This window comes from Beta vulgaris, chromosome 1, assembly GCF_026745355.1.
Source record: "Beta vulgaris subsp. vulgaris cultivar EL10 chromosome 1, EL10.2, whole genome shotgun sequence".
NCBI lineage: Eukaryota > Viridiplantae > Streptophyta > Magnoliopsida > Caryophyllales > Amaranthaceae > Beta > Beta vulgaris.
The window spans coordinates 50746950-50754694 of NC_079202.1; positions in this window are offsets into that span (position 1 = coordinate 50746950).

The following is a 7745-nucleotide window of genomic DNA, read 5'->3' on the forward strand; positions in this document are numbered from 1 at the left end:
CAGCCCTTTCAGTAGCAGCCCTTCACTTTTTAAGTAGGGCTGCGCTAGAAAAGCGCAGCCCTTAAGCTAGAAGGGCTGCGCTAGTTAGGAAAAAGCGCAGCCCTTCTAGCCCAGAAGGGCTGCGCTAGTTAGGAAAAAGCGCAGCCCTTCTGGGCTAGAAGGGCTGCGCTTTTTCCTAACTAGCGCAGCCCTTCCTACCAAAAAAAAAAAAAAAAAAATATTTTTTATTTTTTTTTGTCAGTTTTTTACTCATAATCTCACATTTTCTGAAATTAAACAGAAGAGAAGAGAAACGAAACGAAAATACTAAACCCAAAACAATAAAAAGAATGAAACGAAAACGAAAAAAAGGAACAAAAACTAATATACAAAGAGAAGTATACAATAAGTATACAAGAACATTAATCAAATAAACAAAGAGAAGTATACAAGAATAACATTAAACAAAATAAACAAAGAGAAGTATACATGAATAACATTCAAAACAAAGAGAAGTATACAAGAACATTAATCAAAACAAAGAGAAGTATACAAGCAAGAACATTAATCAAAACAAAGAGAAGTATACAAGAACATTAATCAAAACAAAGAGAAGTATACAAGAACATTATAGATCTGAAAAAATACAAGAACTACAACCTAATAATGTTTAAATACATAAAACAAAACCCAAATACATAATTTAAAGGAAAAAAAAATTTCGGAAAAACATAAAATGGGTATTTGGAGGCTTAAACGAACTCGGATGGCTTAAAAAGCCTAAACGTCACGACGTAGCTGTGAGTTTGACTCGTTGGCTCGTTCCGCTTCCGAAAAGGTATCACAATAGGCAATCGGACTCCGTCGTCATGTTTAGTGCAAATCGGAAAAACTTAAAATGGGTTTTTGAGACAAATGTTTATGGGAGTTTTTGAGAGAGAAGAGAGGATGAGAGAGAAGAGAGGGTGAGGAGGAAAGAAATAATGAGGGACGTGAGAGAGGAGAGAGAATGAGGGATAATATATTTGACGAATCCCCGCTCAATATTTCAAAGCGCGCGATTCCGAAATTTCAAAATTTTTCAAGAAAGGCTGCGCTTTTTTAAAAAAGCGCAGCCCTACTAAGCAGAAGGGTTGCGCTTTTTAAAAAAGCGCAGCCCTTCACTTAGTAGGGCTGCGCTTTTCAAAAAGGCGCAGCCCTTCTTACCTACAGAAGGGCTGCGCTTTTTTGAAAAAGCGCAGCCCCACTAGTGAAGGGCTGCGCCTTTTTTAAAAAGCGCATCCCTTCTTCTTAGTAGGGCTGCGCTTTTTAAAAAAAGCGCAACCCTTCACTAGTAGGGCTGCGCTTTTACGAAAAGCGCAGCCCTTCCTGCGCAGCCCTTTATGTTTTTTCCCCTAGTGTAATTATTAAAGTTAGAAGTTATTAAACCAAGACAAGAATTAGTAAGATTATATAAAATATAAGATTGTCAGTCATGTGATAAGTCATCAATCTATGTGTTAGGTCATTCTCTTTTTCTATTGACCAAAGATTAATATCATGGATCATGAATTAGAATTCTTGATTTGATAAGGATCAAAATCTAACAATCAATCTCTTAAAGACTCAAACCCATCTCCGATCCGATCTCCCATTTCCTTTCTCTCTCTCTTCCATCTCTCCTCTCTAAAACCTTAATCCCCATCCCCCTCTCATCCGCCCACCTCCCCTTCCTTCTGTCATTCTCTCTCCTCAGCCTACTATCCTCTCAACCACCCACTCCTCTCCCGCCATACTCCCAACCACCCCACCGCATTGCTCGTTGAGACTGCACCACCCCCCACATTGCTCGTTGAGACTGCACCACCCCTTCCCACTCCATCGCTCGTCGAAGGCTCAACCACCATCTTCGTCGAAGACTCAGACATCTTGTTCGTCTCAACCTAAAGTCGGTTTGTTTTCGCACCAACACCCTTTCCTCTTCGCCGTCGTTCAGCTACAAATTTTCAGAGCTTCGGTGAAGGTCGAAGCTGCAGTCAAGCTACAGTTTTGGATATCTAGTTTCATTTTTGTCTAATTTCGATTCTGGATTGGGTCAAGCTCACAGTCGATTGTTAATTTCTATATTTATAATCAATCGTTTTTTTTACTGTTAATTTCTTTTTAATTTTTTGATGTAATTTTTGTTTGTTTTTTTCTTCATTTTTCTGTAATTTTGACTTTAATTTGATATTTAATTAGTTAAAATGGGTTTTTGAGACAAATGTTTATGGGAGTTTTTGAGAGAGGAGAGATGAGAGAGAAGAGAGGGTGAGGAGGAAAGGAATAATGAGGGACGTGAGAGAGGAGAGAGAATGAGGGATAATATATTTGACGAATCCCCGCTCAATATTTCAAAGCGCGCGATTCCGAAATTTCAAAATTTTTCAAGAAGGGCTGCGCTTTTTTAAAAAAGCGCAGCCCTACTAAGCAGAAGGGCTGCGCTTTTCAAAAAGGCGCAGCCCTTCTTACCTACAGAAGGGCTGCGCTTTTTTGAAAAAGCGCAGCCCTACTAGTGAAGGGCTGCGCCTTTTTTAAAAAGCGCAGCCCTTCTTCTTAGTAGGGCTGCGCTTTTTTAAAAAAGCGCAGCCCTTCACTAGTAGGGCTGCGCTTTTACGAAAAGCGCAGCCCTTCCTGCGCAGCCCTTTATGTTTTTTCCCCTAGTGTAATTATTAAAGTTAGAAGTTATTAAACCAAGACAAGAATTAGTAAGATTATATAAAATATAAGATTGTCAGTCATGTGATAAGTCATCAATCTATGTGTTAGGTCATTCTCTTTTTCTATTGACCAAAGATTAATATCATGGATCATGAATTAGAATTCTTGATTTGATAAGGATCAAAATCTAACAATCAATCTCTTAAAGACTCAAACCCATCTCCGATCCGATCTCCCATTTCCTTTCTCTCTCTCTTCCATCTCTCCTCTCTAAAACCTTAATCCCCATCCCCCTCTCATCCGCCCACCTCCCCTTCCTTCTGTCATTCTCTCTCCTCAGCCTACTATCCTCTCAACCATAACCACCCCACCGCATTGCTCGTTGAGACTGCACCACTCCGCCACATTGCTCTTTGAGACTGCACCACCCCTTCCCACTCCATCGCTCGTCGAAGTCTCAACCACCATCTTCGTCGAAGACTCAGACATCTTGTTCGTCTCAACCTAAAGTCGGTTTGTTTTCGCACCAACACCCTTTCCTCTTCGCCGTCGTTCAGCTACAAATTTTCAGAGCTTCGGTGAAGGTCGAAGCTGCAGTCAAGCTACAGTTTTGGATATCTAGTTTCATTTTTGTCTAATTTCGATTCTGGATTGGGTCAAGCTCACAGTCGATTGTTAATTTCTATATTTATAATCAATCGTTTTTTTTACTGTTAATTTCTTTTTAATTTTTTGATGTAATTTTTGTTTGTTTTTTTCTTCTTATTTTTCTGTAATTTTGACTTTAATTTGATATTTAATTAGTTAAAATGGGTTTTTGAGACAAATGTTTATGGGAGTTTTTGAGAGAGAAGAGAGGATGAGAGAGAAGAGAGGGTGAGGAGGAAAGGAATAATGAGGACGTGAGAGAGGAGAGAGAATGAGGGATAATATATTTGACGAATCCCCGCTCAATATTTCAAAGCGCGCGATTCCGAAATTTCAAAATTTTTTAAAGGGCTGCGCTTTTTAAAAAAGCGCAGCCCTACTAAGCAGAAGGCTGCGCTTTTTAAAAAAGCGCAGCCCTTCACTTAGTAGGGCTGCGCTTTTCAAAAAGGCGCAGCCCTTCTTACCTACAGAAGGGCTGCGCTTTTTTGAAAAAGCGCAGCCCTACTAGTGAAGGGCTGCGTGATAAGAGGTTTTTAGTGTGTCGTTAAGGCACTAAGAACCGCTTTCCAAACAATATTTGTAGTCCTAACAAGCAATTACTAAGAGAATAGTAAGGGCAAGTCAAGGGTCGATCCACAGGGAAACAGGGATTGGTTAAAGTCTAACAAGTCTAGACTACCTAATTGAAGAAGTTTTTGGGGTTTTGAAAGAGTTTTGGTATCAATTAATACTAACTAATAACAAGAACAAGCAACTAATACGAGTTTAAATATCAAATAAAAGACACTAGAGTTAAGGTTACTAGTATGAATAAGAATGGATAATGATTGTTAATGCGATTGTGGAGACGAAGACGATTATGCAAGGTTTAGTCTCCTCTAAAATACTCGAGTCCTCTCTCGAATGGTCCTCAAGAGTAATCTTAATCTATCAACTAAATCCTCTCTCGAATGGTCTTTAGTTATAATTGATAAGAGATTCATAAGTTTGGAAAACCCCTAATGAAGGATCCCCTTAATTTCCACCAATATCTTGGTATGAAATTAAGTTGATTCTTGGGGATGATAAAAGAGTTCAAAATCCGGTTTAAGAACGTTTGAAATCAAAATACCAAAGTATAGTGTGATCAATATCTATCCTAAGGTCTCAAAACACCAAGATCAATGCATAACTTCTCAATAATCACAATCACATCAACTCATATTTAAACCCTAATTCATACTTTCACCCTAACCCTAGATTATGAAACTACTCACTAATCATGGAGTTAAAGCAATTAAACAATGAATCTATGACTAATCTAAGGTTAAACATGATTAAGAAATTATTAAACTAATAGAAATCGCAATTATTAAACTAAGAGAATGAAGATCTTAAATAATATGAGAACATAAACAAACACCAAGAGAATGAAATAAAAACTAAAACTTTGAATTGAATTGAATAAAAAGTACCTTGAATGTAAATCGAATCACAAAACTATGATCTCTAATCTCAATTACCAATGAAAACTCAGTGTTTTCTCTCTAATACAAAACCCTAAAAAGTTGTGTGAAAGATAGAATAAAGCGTAAGTCTTCGAAATAAAACAAAAACCCGTTTAATGAAGCCACGAGCTCCATTTTTCGGAAACGACTGGTGCGGGCGCACCAAGATGAGGTGCGGGCGCACCAAACAGAGGTGCGGGCGCACCAAAATCAGGTGCGGGCGCACCTCACCCTTCTGCCTCAAACTCGGACAGTTCAACTTAAAACGAGCATAACTTCTTTGTTTATATCCAAATCAAGCTTATGACCAGTCGTTGGAAAGATATCGAAACGAGCTTTCACCTCCAACTGGAATTACCTTCATCCGATTTGTGGTTTGAAAGTTATATCCATTTGAAGTTCTCTATTCAAGATTTCATTGTGCAATGTGCTCCTTTGTGCGAGCGGACATGGGGAATGGTGCAAGCGTACCATTTATCAATGTGTGCTTTGTTTTCATTGCTACCTTTTCCAACTTTACAAATCGTAGCCTTCTTAGTAGTTTCACCTATATCAAGAACATGCAAAACAAGGTGAAAGCAAATGTACTAGAAATTCGGTCAAAAATGACTAAAAATCTAGCAAAATATCACTATGATCAAGTATGATCAAGTGAATGAAATAGAAGGGAAAAGGGAGAATAAAGAGGGAAGAAAGGGGAGAAAGAGGATCAAAATGAGCTAAAAGGAGTCCATAAAGTACGTTTGAAACACACTTATCACTGCGCCTTTTTTAAAAAGCGCAGCCCTTCTTCTTAGTAGGGCTGCGCTTTTTTAAAAAAGCGCAGCCCTTCACTAGTAGGGCTGCGCTTTTACGAAAGGCGCAGCCCTTTATGTTTTTTCCCCTAGTGTAATTATTAAAGTTAGAAGTTATTAAACCAAGACAAGAATTAGTAAGATTATATAAAATATAAGATTGTCAGTCATGTGATAAGTCATCAATCTATGTGTTAGGTCATTCTCTTTTTCTATTGACCAAAGATTAATATCATGGATCATGAATTAGAATTCTTGATTTAATAAGGATCAAAATCTAACAATCAATCTCTTAAAGACTCAAACCCATCTCCGACATCTCCCATTTCCTTTCTCTCTCTCTTCCATCTCTCCTCTCTAAAACCTTAATCCCCATCCCCCTCTCACCGCCCACCTCCCCTTCCTTCTGTCATTCTCTCTCCTCAGCCTACTATCCTCTCAACCACCCACTCCTCTCCCGCCATACTCCCAACCACCCCACCGCATTGCTCGTTGAGATTGCACCACCCCGCCACATTGCTCGTTGAAACTGCACCACCCCTTCCCACTCCATCGCTCGTCGAAGTCTCAACCACCATCTTCGTCGAAGACTCAGACATCTTGTTCGTCTCAACCTAAAGTCGGTTTGTTTTCGCACCAACACCCTTTCCTCTTCGCCGTCGTTCAGCTACAAATTTTCAGAGCTTCGGTGAAGGTCGAAGCTGCAGTCAAGCTACAGTTTTGGATATCTAGTTTCATTTTTGTCTAATTTCGATTCTGGATTGGGTCAAGCTCACAGTCGATTGTTAATTTCTATATTTATAATCAATCGTTTTTTTACTGTTAATTTCTTTTTAATTTTTTGATGTAATTTTTGTTTGTTTTTTCTTCTTATTTTTCTGTAATTTTGACTTTAATTTGATATTTAATTAGTTAAAATGGGTTTTTGAGACAAATGTTTATGGGAGTTTTTGAGAGAGAAGAGAGGGTGAGGAGGAAAGAAATAATGAGGGACGTGAGAGAGGAGAGAGAATGAGGGATAATATATTTGACGAATCCCCGCTCAATATTTCAAAGCGCGCGATTCCGAAATTTCAAAATTTTTCAAGAAGGGCTGCGCTTTTTTAAAAAAGCGCAGCCCTACTAAGCAGAAGGGCTGCGCTTTTTAAAAAAGCGCAGCCCTTCACTTAGTAGGCTGCGCTTTTCAAAAAGGCGCAGCCCTTCTTACCTACAGAAGGGCTGCGCTTTTTTGAAAAAGCGCAGCCCTACTAGTGAAGGGCTGCGCCTTTTTTAAAAAGCGCAGCCCTTCACTAGTAGGGCTGCGCTTTTACGAAAAGCGCAGCCCTTCCTGCGCAGCCCTTTATGTTTTTTCCCCTAGTGTAATTATTAAAGTTAGAAGTTATTAAACCAAGACAAGAATTAGTAAGATTATATAAAATATAAGATTGTCAGTCATGTGATAAGTCATCAATCTATGTGTTAGGTCATTCTCTTTTTCTATTGACCAAAGATTAATATCATGGATCATGAATTAGAATTCTTGATTTGATAAGGATCAAAATCTAACAATCAATCTCTTAAAGACTCAAACCCATCTCCGATCCGATCTCCCATTTCCTTTCTCTCTCTCTTCCATCTCTCCTCTCTAAAACCTTAATCCCCATCCCCCTCTCATCCGCCCACTCCCCTTCCTTCTGTCATTCTCTCTCCTCAGCCTACTATCCTCTCAACCACCCACTCCTCTCCCGCCATACTCCCAACCACCCCACCGCATTGCTCGTTGAGACTGCACCACCCCGCCACATTGCTCGTTGAGACTGCACCACCCCTTCCCACTCCATCGCTCGTCGAAGGCTCATCCACCATCTTCGTCGAAGACTCAGACATCTTGTTCGTCTCAACCTAAAGTCGGTTTGTTTTCGCACCAACACCCTTTCCTCTTCGCCGTCGTTCAGCTACAAATTTTCAGAGCTTCGGTGAAGGTCGAAGCTGCAGTCAAGCTACATTTTGGATATCTAGTTTAATTTTTGTCTAATTTCGATTCTGGATTGGGTCAAGCTCACAGTCGATTGTTAATTTCTATATTTATAATCAATCGTTTTTTTTACTGTTAATTTCTTTTTAATTTTTTGATGTAATTTTTGTTTGTTTTTTTCTTCTTATTTTTCTGTAATTTTGA